Consider the following 12,828-nt stretch of genomic DNA (forward strand, 5'->3'; position numbering starts at 1 on the left):
TGATGGATAAAATACACACAATATATTTTATGCACGACTGGACTCATTCGAGAATTCACAAATAATTATTTTATGCACAACTACAGACAAATACGCACGTGTATCAAATCTATGGACACGAATATTTTGACAGCTATCCCACTCCATAAATATATTTTATGCACGACTGGACTCATTCGAGAATTCACAAATAATTATTTTATGCACAACTACAGACAAATATGCACGTGTATCAAATCTATGGACACGAATATTTTGACAGCTATCCCACTCCATAGTAACAGAGAATGTCTAAACATCACTACCCAGAGGTGGGTGATTCTCCAACTATAGGGAGGGAAAGTGAAAACCAGCGCCCCAAGTGGTTGCGTTCCTATCGAAGAGCAGCTCCAATGTTAAGTCCCATAGACCTATTTTAAAAAAATACTGTGAAGCCAAATCAGCGATCTAATCCACCAAAATATTTTTCAGTGTCTATACAGTAATAATCTTCTAACTGTGAAAATGTCAGACCCTATTTTGCCTTATTTAAAAAAATCGAAATTGCTCCTTTTGTTTCATAAACGAACTACAAAAAAGTCACGTGACTTTACCCTTCGCCGTTACTCACGGTAGCATGGTTTGTTTATTAGCCTGGTTAGCATTGCCACTTAACACTTACTGCCAGCTCTTCACGAGTAGAAGCACAACACTAGTTATCCAGACATAAAGGTTATCACCACGCGGTTTACATCACCTTCCGTTATTACAAAAATATGTAAGCCAGTTAAGCAAATTGCCATATTGATCAGTTAGAGATTAAGCGCCCAAACCTGTGACGTCACATACAACTGTAGTTTGTTATGACCATGTTACGACAAAAACTCAAAAAAATTCAACTTATCCTAAAAATAAGGTATGACCACTTGAAGCAATATAGGTGACCCCAGTGCCTAACACATGGAAGGCATTAAATTAAGATCCCAATGTGCACCGAGATATATTTTTTCTAAAAAAAAATCCCATCCCCTCCGCTAAACTCTAGGAACGCAACCACTAGATGGCGATGAGATTACTTTCCCTCCCTATTGTAGCCTACTTTTTGGACCTGAACATTTTCAGAAAATGAAACATTTTTAATTAAAATATTACTGGCATAATTTGTTTCCCCAGTATGCCTAGATACCTGCCCTGAAGTTGGCTGTGCTGATTTTTATGGAATAATATGTATTTTTTTGACATTTTTCCAGACAATGGCAAAAGCAATGGTCATTTCCACAACCGAACAAAAACAAGCCAACCTGTCTACCTATCACTACCATGGAGACAGATGTGGAAAAGACGGTCGTGGAAATGACATTTTCCCACTTTCCCTCTAATATCTCATGTTTGACTAGCCTGTTAGTGTTAGTTTTAGAGTTAGCATTAAATAATCTCAAATTACACCTAATGAAATGGTAAAAATCCAGAATTTTTCCCATCGGAATGAATTATGAGCGGTTCAGAAATGACGTACAATAAACATACTCGCGGTATTTCTCATATTTACCTTGATATATCTCCTATGTATTAACCTCTGCTGGGGTCATTCTTTCATTCAGCCATGTGGATCCCTCTGGAGTGTCAGTTGCTATGGTTAATGAGTATACAAATCTAGAATACTGAGCCTGGGATTGCATTTTATGCAGAGGTGTGGAAATGACGGTGAACCCAAGGGACAAGTGTTTAACATGTTTAAAATATGCCAAATCGAAAAGAAATATAAAAACAAATAGTAGATTTGAATGAATTGGGTTATAATGCATACTTTCTGTTTGAATTTAAAATTATATCAGTATTAGATTTTAAGTGAGATAAGATCGAAGACCCAAAGTCTGGCCTAGGGACAGAGGCAAAATAGTAAAAAAACGCATATAAAATGTCTTATATTTTATAAAAAAACAACATAATTGAACAATGATTTTTTATATATAGGTTCCCCTAAATATGTAGTAAGTGTGAAAAAAATAAAAAAGTAGAAATGTTTTTTATTTTTTAAAATATATATCAAGGACAGAAAAAGTACCATAGTTGGAGAATCACCCAGGTACTGATTACATTGTAGGCTGCCACGAGGTTGGAATTATCCGAATCAGAAGCCATGGTGGTCTTCTTAAGCACTCAGAAAGGAAACAGCAGCCTTCTACGTGACCCAAGTGAGTAAAGGTCAAGGAAAGCCCATTATGAGCCCAGAAATTCAATTGGAATGGCCAAGAAACTACTTGTAAGCAAATTGATGGGGTCCTCCAACAGCATGGGTCCAGAGTGGGCTAATGTAAGGTATGGTTTAGTGACAAACCTGGGTAAGTTAACTCAGAAAAACAGAATTTGAAAAATGTTCAGCAACCAGAATTTGAAAAATTTTCTCGGGGGAGGAACCCCTAAATCCCCATTGTTATAAAAAGTCCGACCTGGTGATTTTAAGGGTCCAGGCCTGGGCACTCATGTGCGCGATATATGCCATCCGTTTCAACACAGTGCACAAAAATGGGTTCCAACGTCCGTCCCTGTCTCTCACAGACTACACATTTGCATGTTTGGTGGTAGGCCTACTTCAGGTTTTTTGTCCTTGCTCAAAACAGACAGGTTGTTGCCTTATTGAATGACGAAAATCGCATTGTAGTCTAGACGTTTGCTACCAGAACTAGGCTACCACATGTTTGCAAGGAAATGCTACATCCATACAAATCTTGATGATGTAGCCTACTGTGTGCACCAACCTGACCAGGTTGTAGGCTTTGTATGTATGGGCAATGTCTGTTAGTCTTGATGACACTCAATGCCATGTATTGATAAACCCCCATTTACCAAAATATATATTATATGACGTCCCTGTTGGTTTAGGCTATTTGAATGAAGGCACGAGGCAAAGTAATATAATAAGTTAATAAGTAAATATTAAAATAAATGTGTGTGTGTGCGGAAATAGTGGGCCTAGGCATATTTGGAAGAAAGTCCAGGGCCTGTTTTAGTCCCAATTTGTCCCTGTTTGTAGGCGTGTGGTGTGGAGAGTGTGGAGGCCAAGAGGATGCAATATTAGCTTTGACCATCCGCTCATAGCACTTAATGACAGAGTTGAGTTCTAGGTTAGAAGCCATTCAGGCAACTTTCGTTTCTTTGTCTTTATTTCCTCTTTAGGGAACACTTAAGTTAAGATTGGGTTTGTAGCCTATGCCAGTTTTTAACCCTTAGAACCCGATTGATGCAAAGTGCGTCAAAAAACACACCCCTTCTTCTCTGTTACATTGCTCCGGAACGGTTCATCGCAGCGAGATGAAACCTTTATTGCACGACAGAGCAGAAGTGGGGCTTTCCAACGAGACTACACACTTGTCTGTACGATCAAGTATGAAAATAAAAAAAATCATGAAATTAAATCAAATTGCATCATATTTACAGTCTATACTTCTCTGCGTTCACCTGCACACACATTACTCTAGTTTGAATTACTCGCGAACCCGTGATCGCATGGATATGGCAAGCATATCAGATGAAAGAGGGGGCACAGGGCTATCCATTGGTACCATGTTTATCGATCCTTCGGGCTTATAAAACCAGACGAAGTGACTGCAAAATAATATCTCATGTACACAAACCAACACTGCACACTCATTACTCTCGTTTGAATTACTCGCGGACCCGTGATCGCATAGCATGTCAGATGAAAGAGGAGACTCAGAGCTATCATTTGATACCAAGTACATCCTTCTGGGTTATAAAACAGACGAAGTGACAGCAAAATAATAACTTCATATAGCTGGACTTACCCCACGTTTTTGTCTGTTCTTGTGGCAAAGCATGTTTATAATCCAATGCTATCATGTGTTTCTCTATGGCAACGCATGTTCATATTCCGGTTTTGAGATCCTAGCAAATTCCTGCATGGCATCCAATTCAAGGCATACATTGCATCCCAATTTGTTCAACAAATAAACAACTTTTTTGCCTTTACTTTGTTCATGGCAATGCAGTAAAAAGTTGAGAATTATTATGACAGCATACACACAGGCACGCAGGCTAACACGTAACCAAGTCAGGGTCAAGTCAGGTCAGATCAGTTCATGTCACAGATATGGAGCTCAGAAAGGTCACTATAAAAAATGGCATTTATTTCCGTAAATCACACAGCAAATATTTCTGTAAATTGCTCAGCCCCAGAGTATCCCTCCAACATGTCAATTATATTGCCCGATTCAGGACAGTCTGCCCTACAACCACATGAAATGCATGTAGAGCTGTGAGCTTGCTGTGGTGAGATACATGTCGAAATATAAGAATTTTTATAATACACTTTTTATATTTTAATTCTTTAAAAATCAAAATTAAATCAATGCTAGTATTAATACATGAAATGATGGCAGATCTGAATAGCATAGACTCTCCTGAAAAAAACAATATATAATATATGTGTGTGGCACTTACAATGACCAGAATAAATCCTTATGAATAAAGGTAGTGAAAATGCCCTAAAAACAGCTTAGGGTTCTAAGGGTTAATTTAGGGCCCAATAAAGAAAAAAATGCAAGGAGCCCAAAAAATTAGGTGGGGGAAGGCCCTGAAACGGCCACGCCCACTTTTTAGACTTGAAATTCAGTATCTCGGCTTCCGAAGGTCGCTGAGAGTTGGTCTTTGGCTTAAAAATGTTAGTGTTATGAAGAAACATAGGCCCTAAAACCTTTCATTTCTGAGATATTCGTGAAAAAACTTTTTTTATCACTGAATCAATCAGTGCCCAAGCCACCTTTTTCTGTAAATCTACTCATGAAGTTGCAACCTGGTCTCACGGGAATCCGTGAAATAGCCACGGACGCTTAACTCAAAATCCGTGGTGGGCCCACGGAATCACTGAAATTTCCGTGAAACTCACACGGATTTCGATTCAATGCAAGTTAATGACACTCATATCCCGTGGCTATTTCACGGATCCCCGTTCAAACAACTGAGTGCAGATTTCGCTCAACGGACGTTGTTATCTTATTGGGAAACACACTTTTGATACATTCAGTTCGATTTTTATTGCCTTTTTTAGTGTCTGTGTAATGTTAGCCTGTCAGGCGTTGCATTCCATCCCTGTTTCAACAACTGAGTGCAGATTTCGCTCAACGGAAGTTACATTTCCGTGAAACACACACGGATTTCGTTCCAATGCAAGTTAATGACAATATATTCCGTGGCTATTTCACGGATCCCCGTTTAACAACTGAGTGCAGATTTCGCTCAACGGATGTTGTTATCTTATTGGGAAACACACTTTTGATACATTCAGTTCGATTTTTATGTAATGTTAGCCTGTCAGGCGTTGCATTCCATCCTTGTTTCAACAACTGAGTGCAGATTTCGCTCAACGGAAGTTGACATTTCCGTGAAACACACACGGATTTCGTTCCAATGCAAGTTAATGACAATATATTCCGTGGCCCACACACGGATCCCCCGTTTCAACAACTGAGTACAGATTTCGGTCAACTGACTTTTATAACTTTGGGATACATGGATATTGAATAATTACAGTCGTTTCAGGACTGCATATTTGCCGTTGGCTTAAATTATGCCCTCATTTAAGTGGGATATTTAATAAAAACGTTCTCACTTCTCATTCCAGCGAGGCATAGTAACCGTTGCTAGGTAAACAAAGCCCATGCCAGAAGCGTATCCCCAGAGAATGTCAACTTAAAAAGAATAGCTTACTGATAGCACTAGTTCTTTCGTCTCAATACTGATTATGAAGTTGTTATAAATGTAATACACTACTGCAGAAATGTTTATATTGCTTAAGGTGGAAATAAAGTTCTTTGGCAAAGAGATGCATTCTGGGAAGTGATGTGTTTAAATGTAATGGCTACATATACCCAAGTTTCTTTCATTCGGAGATTTATGCTCATTATTTTACAAATTTGAGCAAGGATATAAAATATTAAGACTGTACTTTTTCATTGCTATTGATATTTTGGCGCAATTTTGTGCATCGCGTCACTGTGTGCGACGATCCCAGAAACCATTGCCTGGGCGAGATTCCGAGCGGTAAGTACAAGGGTCTAATAAGCAAGAGAAATGCATAGGCATTTAACATGTCTAAAATTGAGTTTTGGCCAAAACAATTATGTCCTCCTATTTGTTTATTTCGAACTCCACTGTAAGAGCTGTATTTGAAAGAGACTGACATAATACAATTCTTTGTTGCATCAAAATAAAATGCAACGTACTTAGCCAGAGCCTCTGCTAGCTAGATAGATTAGCTAATTCGGAACTGCTGTTGGTTTATTTACATTGATTTGGACGTGTACTTTTGGCATCGCCAGCTATGTGGCACAATTTGCATATATGTGTAACACGCTTCCACCTAATTTCTGCGCCAGCAAAATTTTGTGTTCAGGGCTCAACATTAACTTTCTGAAGTAGCAGCTACTTGCCAACTGGGCAACCAGACATGGGCTTTTGGATGCCACATTAGCAGCTAGCTAAGCCAAATGGTTTCATCCTGTATAGTTCATGCTACTACTTGAAGTTAAAGCGTTTATAAGTCTGGCAAGGCTAAGTTTATACAAGTACCCAGCGAGCCACAGACACACAGACGATTGTTGCTTTATATATTATGATAGATAGATGGTGCAGATCAGCAGGGGTTGTTTTTTTTTTTGGGGGGGGGGGGGGGGGGTCTGCAAAAGTAGTAGTAGTAGGCACCAAGTGGATATGATATCTTATGTGTATGCAATGTACGCATGTGCTTCAATCATTCTTGTGTAGAATATAACATGAATGGTTACTGAGCAATTTGATGGTCAGGCGATTAGAGTCAAGGAGATTCTATTCTTGTAGAACATGTAACTAGTAATCATATCATATCTATCATTTTTGCTAATAATGTAGAGATAAAATATCATTCTAATAATGTTTTTTGTCTTTGTTACAGATAATTTACGAGATACATGCTTGTCTCTCTCTCTCTCTCTCTCTCTCTCTCTCTCACACACACACACACAGACACACACACTCAACCTTTTTTATTCTCATATAGTAAGTATTCCAAGATTTTTATTTTCACAAATTTGAAAGACACTAAATTGTTACTTTATTATTGTTAACCTGAAGAGCATCGGATTCTGTTAAATATCCAATTGGCATTGGGGGAACACCGAATCATCAATCCACGTTTAATGTAGGAACAGCAAATCGCATAGTGTTATACTAGATACCCTGAGTTGGTCCCAAATATCAGTCTTGAAATAGATGAAATCTTGTTTATTACAGGATTGCCTTTATTACAACTGAGTTGAAAGACTGAACATGTTGTTTAATGGTTCAATCTCTCTAAACAACTGAGGAATTTGTATTTTTAAACAATAGCAATTCTAATTACCGGTATGCTTTTCTTGTTGATTTTTTGCAGCCTGTCATGGGAGGGTTAAAAAAAAAAAAGCCCTGCATGTCTTGCATCCATTTTTAATGGGTGCAAAATATGCCCAGTATGCACGGCACCACAGCCACAGAAGCTGAGGCAAAAAAAACAACTAGAAAGCTTCAATGAAAAAAAGGAAACCTGGGAGGCCAATACCAAAAAGAATCAACTGACCTCCCATCTGATGGATGATGCTATTATTCTGGTAAGTCATTTGTGCTACATTCAGTGTCGGTGCTCCGCACAAGCAGAACATGCACTGCGCGTGGGGCACCAAGTGCCTGGGGGGCACCAAAAAAATATAGCTCGTAGAAAATCATCATGCCGCAAATCCTCAAATTGTGGCGGGTCTTTTATTTAGGCTACTTAGGTTGTGCAAACCACAGGCCTTTATTCGAGGCAGGCATTTATTTCTTATAAGGCTTCTGTTGAATAATTTTATGTAAAGCCTGTGCTAACAGTTCTCCTGCCCGCTACCGCATCTGTGTGAGCGCGTCCCTACTGGATATTGTGGCCTGTTCACACGTTATGTCTCTTCCTTGCAAACTTGACTAGCTAAACCATTAATGAAAGCAAAGCAACCAGTTACATCTTCATAAAATATCAATTTGCCAGGCATGCCTTCATGGACAACAGGCCTAAGGTATTTTTTCCTGCGTTTTACGGTGAGACACATTTGGAGTGGCATGGTATCAAAAGCAGAAGATTCTCGGTCTAGTTTGGATTTATGCCTAATTAACTTTTGGATTGTTTGATTATATTGCTCAATGTTGGAACTCATGGCCAATATCAAATATGATTGGTATTTTATGCTTCAATGTTCAGTTTAAATTTAGTTCAAACTGTGTCAGGTTTTCCATCCGCTGTTTATTTGCGAGCCAATAGCCACTTCATTCATTTTTTGCACATCAACCTTACTGTGTGTAGCCAAGCCTTATGCCATACCCAAGTAGCCTAAATCAAGGTAATTTTTAATTATGCATGATTTATTTTGTTATTGAATTCGTAGGCTGGGATTCCTCTCAGCAACAATTATGTTTAAAGGTAGCCTACTGCTTTAGCCTTCAGAAGGGGCAGGCAGCCAGGCTACTGACAGAGCGACGTTGGAGACCCATAGTAGATTTACGACTTTTCATTGCCAACAGTAGGCCTATTAAACCAACCAACAATATAAAGTATCCAAAATAGTGGGGGCACCAGAGTGGCACCATGCATTTGTGCTTTGGGCACCCAAATGGCTAGCACAGGCCCTGGTTACATTACCATAGTACTAATGTTAGGTTAAAGGTTGTATCAGCGATGATGAGCGATTTGTAAAGACAAAACACTTTTATAATGTTCAGCTAATATTTTCTCATGGTCGGCTAGCTCTCCTGTCATTCTAGGCGCTGAAAAAGACTCTGGTATTTTTACGCAGCCCATGCACCACAAACCGCGGAGTCTACCGGACATTAACATTGTGGTTGGTAGTACACCACTAACAATAACCAAGCATTGCATGGATTTTTTAAAAATGAATACTGGTGTTAAGGTTGAGTTATCTCTTGTGTGTCTTGTTTGGTCCTCAGACAAAATATAAAATGAGTTATATATCGGACAAAAACGTCTGCTAAGAAATTTGAACATAAACAATAACAAAAACACAGGCAATATCCGCCAGGATCACTGATACAACCTTTAAGAATGAAGTGTCAAAATGAGTAATACCTCTACTATGCTCCTGTAGTGACACGTTCATACATGAATCATGCACACATGCAAATAGACATGCACACCAAACCCACGCACATATTTTCACACCTTTCCCACATACACTCTCAACAAGTACATTCTCAACTAGTACATTCTCAACTAGTGCATTCCCGTAGCATCTGCTAGCCCGTAGCGTGTTGTAATTTATATGTATGTTGCTTTGGATAAAAGCGTCTGCTAAATACATAAACGTAAACATATATCACTGGCACAATTTATAAATGTTTTTTTAAAGTAACAGGGTTTTTTTTTTTTTCAGATTGAGAAGCTCAATGCTGTGGGCTGGAGTCCCGTCCTCCTTCTTGAATACCCAAAGAGAAACCCACAAATGCTTCTCCCTCAGGGCCTGAGGTTAAGTGGGGGGGAAAGTAAATGCCTCAATAACATTAAGGACATTTTCACCTTAATGGTTAAAGGTGATTCCACATTTTCTATACATTATAACTTCTCTATACAACCCCAATTCTGAAAAAATGTGGGACACTGAAAATTAGATGACATCAAATAACAAAATGTACAGAAAAATATCATGACATCACTCCTACATTTCACATTTGACCTTATTGTACATTGTGTATTGTTTGTGTTGCTTGTATTCTTTCAGGAAAGAAAGCGCTGACCGATCCAAACAATTTGCCGGGTCAATGAGAGGAGGCCATCTTCATGTCAGAAAATGTGGCTTTCCACCAAGTGTAGATTAGCAATGGTAATTGCGTTAGGGAAGAAAGTCAGTTGCGGAGAATGTAAGATACAGGCCCTAATCTGTACACTGTATGATGAATTATATGATATGCTTGTTATTTGTGTTCTGTATGAATGTTAACATTTTGATTAACATACTACTATTTGCTTATGTCAAACAGTTTCTAGAAAAGGAAGTGAAGAACGAGTGCCCCCACAACAGCCCTATGTACAAGCAGCAGTACAGAAGAGTACTAAAAAAGAGAAAGACAAAGGTTATTTCCATACACAAAATTGCAAATAAAACAATGGATGATGTAACAGTACTTTTTGATCACTTTTAAAAATGTATAATGGCACTGCGGAATAATTGAAATCAGTGATCAGTAACTGTCAGTATCAGTAATCGTACCAGATAATGCGTTTGTTCATCTTTGTGTTTATGTTCAAAATCCCGAACAAGACACGCCAGAGATAACTCACCCCTATATTATATATAAATATAATATAAAGTATTCTCTGAAAAATATTCACGGCATGTTTTAGTATTGTTAGAGATGCTACCAACCCCAGAATGTTTGTCTGCAGTTACTCTATGTTCCAGTTTATGGGACTGTGTAAATTGACCAAGATGTTTTACAGCTCGTATAGGGAATGTAAAGTGAGTGGACCATGAGGAGATATTAACTGAACATCATAAAAAGTGTTACGTGTCTACAAAACGCTGATAGTCACTGATGTGAAGTGTTAAAATTTTAATGTTAAGTTGAGTGCAATGTTATCTTTTTAAGCAAGACACTATTTTTCTATGTCTTTGTTTGCCTGCCACAGGGGAAGATGGAGATCTTAATAGATTGGGTGCCTTCCAAAATGTGGTGAGTTGGTTATCTTTTACACCAGATACTCACAATTACACAAAGGGAAATTACGTTGTTCCAGCAGCCATACATATACTGTAGGACATGTAAATGTACCAGATTTAGTTATTATAGTCTATGCTATAATTTAGTTATATACCGGTACTGCAGGCTACATGTAAACATATATACCGTAAATCAGTTTATATTGTAACACTCCTGTGTACCTGATGTTTTAGATGGATAGAAAGATACTTTATTGATCCCCAAGGGGAAATTCAAGTATGAACAGTAGGCCCAAGGGGAAATTCAAGTATGAACAGTAGGGTTTTATGGCAATTGGTAGTAGAGTGTTGTCTGGGGTGAGTGTGAGCTATAAACTATTTTTTATTCATTTGCACTCTGAACTTGTAAATGTACTAACCTGAGATGTTGATAATGTAACTTTTGTCAATTCAGAATGTCAGGGCCCAGTTTTTTTTATTTCCATACTGTGGAGTATTCAGATATTTTATTAGTTGTAACACTATTATGACATTGGTTAATCTAAACATCCCTCCACTAGAATATCTAATCAAACTGGAATACAGGTTACAGTCTTTTTCACTAACCATCTTCCCCCTTTTTTCTCAGCGGGAAAACCTGTCTGCCATCCTGGGAGCCTGCAAGATAAAGATCTACACACACACACACACACACTCACTCACTCACTCACTCAACAGTCAACAAATGTTTTAGCTGAGTGTTGTTCTTTTGTATTTTTTTATATAATATAAGTTAATAAAGACTACTACTGAAATAACATCAAAATGTTGAACCTTCATCCTTGAACCTATCATAGCATGATATTGTTAAAGCTGAATTGTTTGCAGGGGAGGGGTGTTGGCACAAAGAGATTTGAACACACTTTATTGCATCTCAAACTAGATCCACACCTGGTAAAGTTAACATAATAAAATATTGACAAATCAACCCATATTTTGCCTTGATGACATTAGTTATCCCGCAACACCAGACACATGTAAAGCTTTGACCATTGTGTAAATGATGCACATGCCTTTCCAACTATTGTCCATTATTCAAATTATTACTGGATACTGTACCAGGTTATGATCTATGAAGTCAATATTACTCTGAAGTACTAGGTCCTTACTACCTCCTGCTCCCATTCAAACAGTTGCCATATTGAATAGGAAGTATCACACATGTTTTACCACCCTGTTTTCTCAACAAAGAATCACTGTGTTGTGTGTTGTTAGCTTGTCTCCCACTACTTCTTGTATTGCAGTTAGGACAAACTGGCAGAAGAACTTTCATTCACTAAACATTTAAAAGTGCCACAGAGTAATTACTGCTTTTGATATTTGTTTTAAGTCATTGTTGCTATTGTAGTATACTTGCTGTTGTTTTTGACTGTGGTCTAGAGGGTCCAGGTGCCTTGTGGCATGGGAGCTCCTGTTACTTCTTACATCAGTAAGTGCATCGATGATGTGACACACACAAAGACCCGGCTAACTGGAAGACATGACAGGAGATGTCCATAGGCTGCCGAGAACGCCTTCAGAGCCAAGGATGAAACTGATCTGAGAACAACGAGAGCCAAACTTTCCTCTAGCATCAGTAAAGCAAAACAGGAATACACACAAAAGATAACCTGCCATTTCAAAGACAGCAGAGACACATAGAGCATTCCCATCATGTGCATATAGCAAATTCTACTACAGCGCAGTCAGAGCCAGACAGTAACGGAGTACATTTACTTGAGTACACCAAGCACCTCATAACATCTATATTGTGCTTTTATCTGATGCAAGTGTTTTGATATGAAATAAACATAATTTGCATGACATGGTCAGTTCTGCTGGTCAGTTTTGACCTACGCGACAGCCCTGCAAAGTACCATCCAAACAGCTATTCAGCTGCATTTTTTGACAGTTTTCAAGTTCAGTTTATTTCTTTGTCCCAAATGGGCAATTTGATTGCAGACAGGATTACATACCACACGACATAAATAGGTCTGACAATGCCTAAAAAGTCAGTAAAACCAAGATAAAACTTAATTAAATAAGTTAGATATAAGAGGAGGAAGTGAATGAATATGGGGGGGGTCACTAAATGGACAAA

General features: G+C 38.3%; 1 long non-coding RNA gene across 3 annotated transcripts; it reads left to right on the forward strand.

Annotated features, from left to right (window-relative positions):
• Nucleotides 1-6,705: 6,705 nt before the first annotated feature.
• On the forward strand, nt 6,706-11,500 carry LOC143105930 (uncharacterized). 3 transcript variants are annotated; one of them, XR_012983579.1, is made up of 7 exons: nt 6,706-7,032; nt 7,406-7,619; nt 9,426-9,582; nt 9,771-9,909; nt 10,030-10,122; nt 10,679-10,722; nt 11,338-11,500. It is a non-coding gene; the product is annotated as an uncharacterized LOC143105930 (long non-coding RNA). The 3 variants fall into 3 exon arrangements; XR_012983578.1 differs by having other exon boundaries at nt 6,706-7,619; XR_012983580.1 differs by having other exon boundaries at nt 6,706-7,619; nt 9,771-9,872.
• The last annotated feature ends 1,328 nt before the right edge of the window (nt 11,501-12,828 follow it).

This window comes from Alosa pseudoharengus, unplaced genomic scaffold (assembly GCF_046254945.1).
Source record: "Alosa pseudoharengus isolate Yale_2024_CS ecotype anadromous, Long Island Sound unplaced genomic scaffold, YU_APseudo_1.1 YU_APseudo_1.1_scf_6, whole genome shotgun sequence".
Taxonomy (NCBI): Eukaryota; Metazoa; Chordata; class Actinopteri; order Clupeiformes; family Clupeidae; genus Alosa; species Alosa pseudoharengus.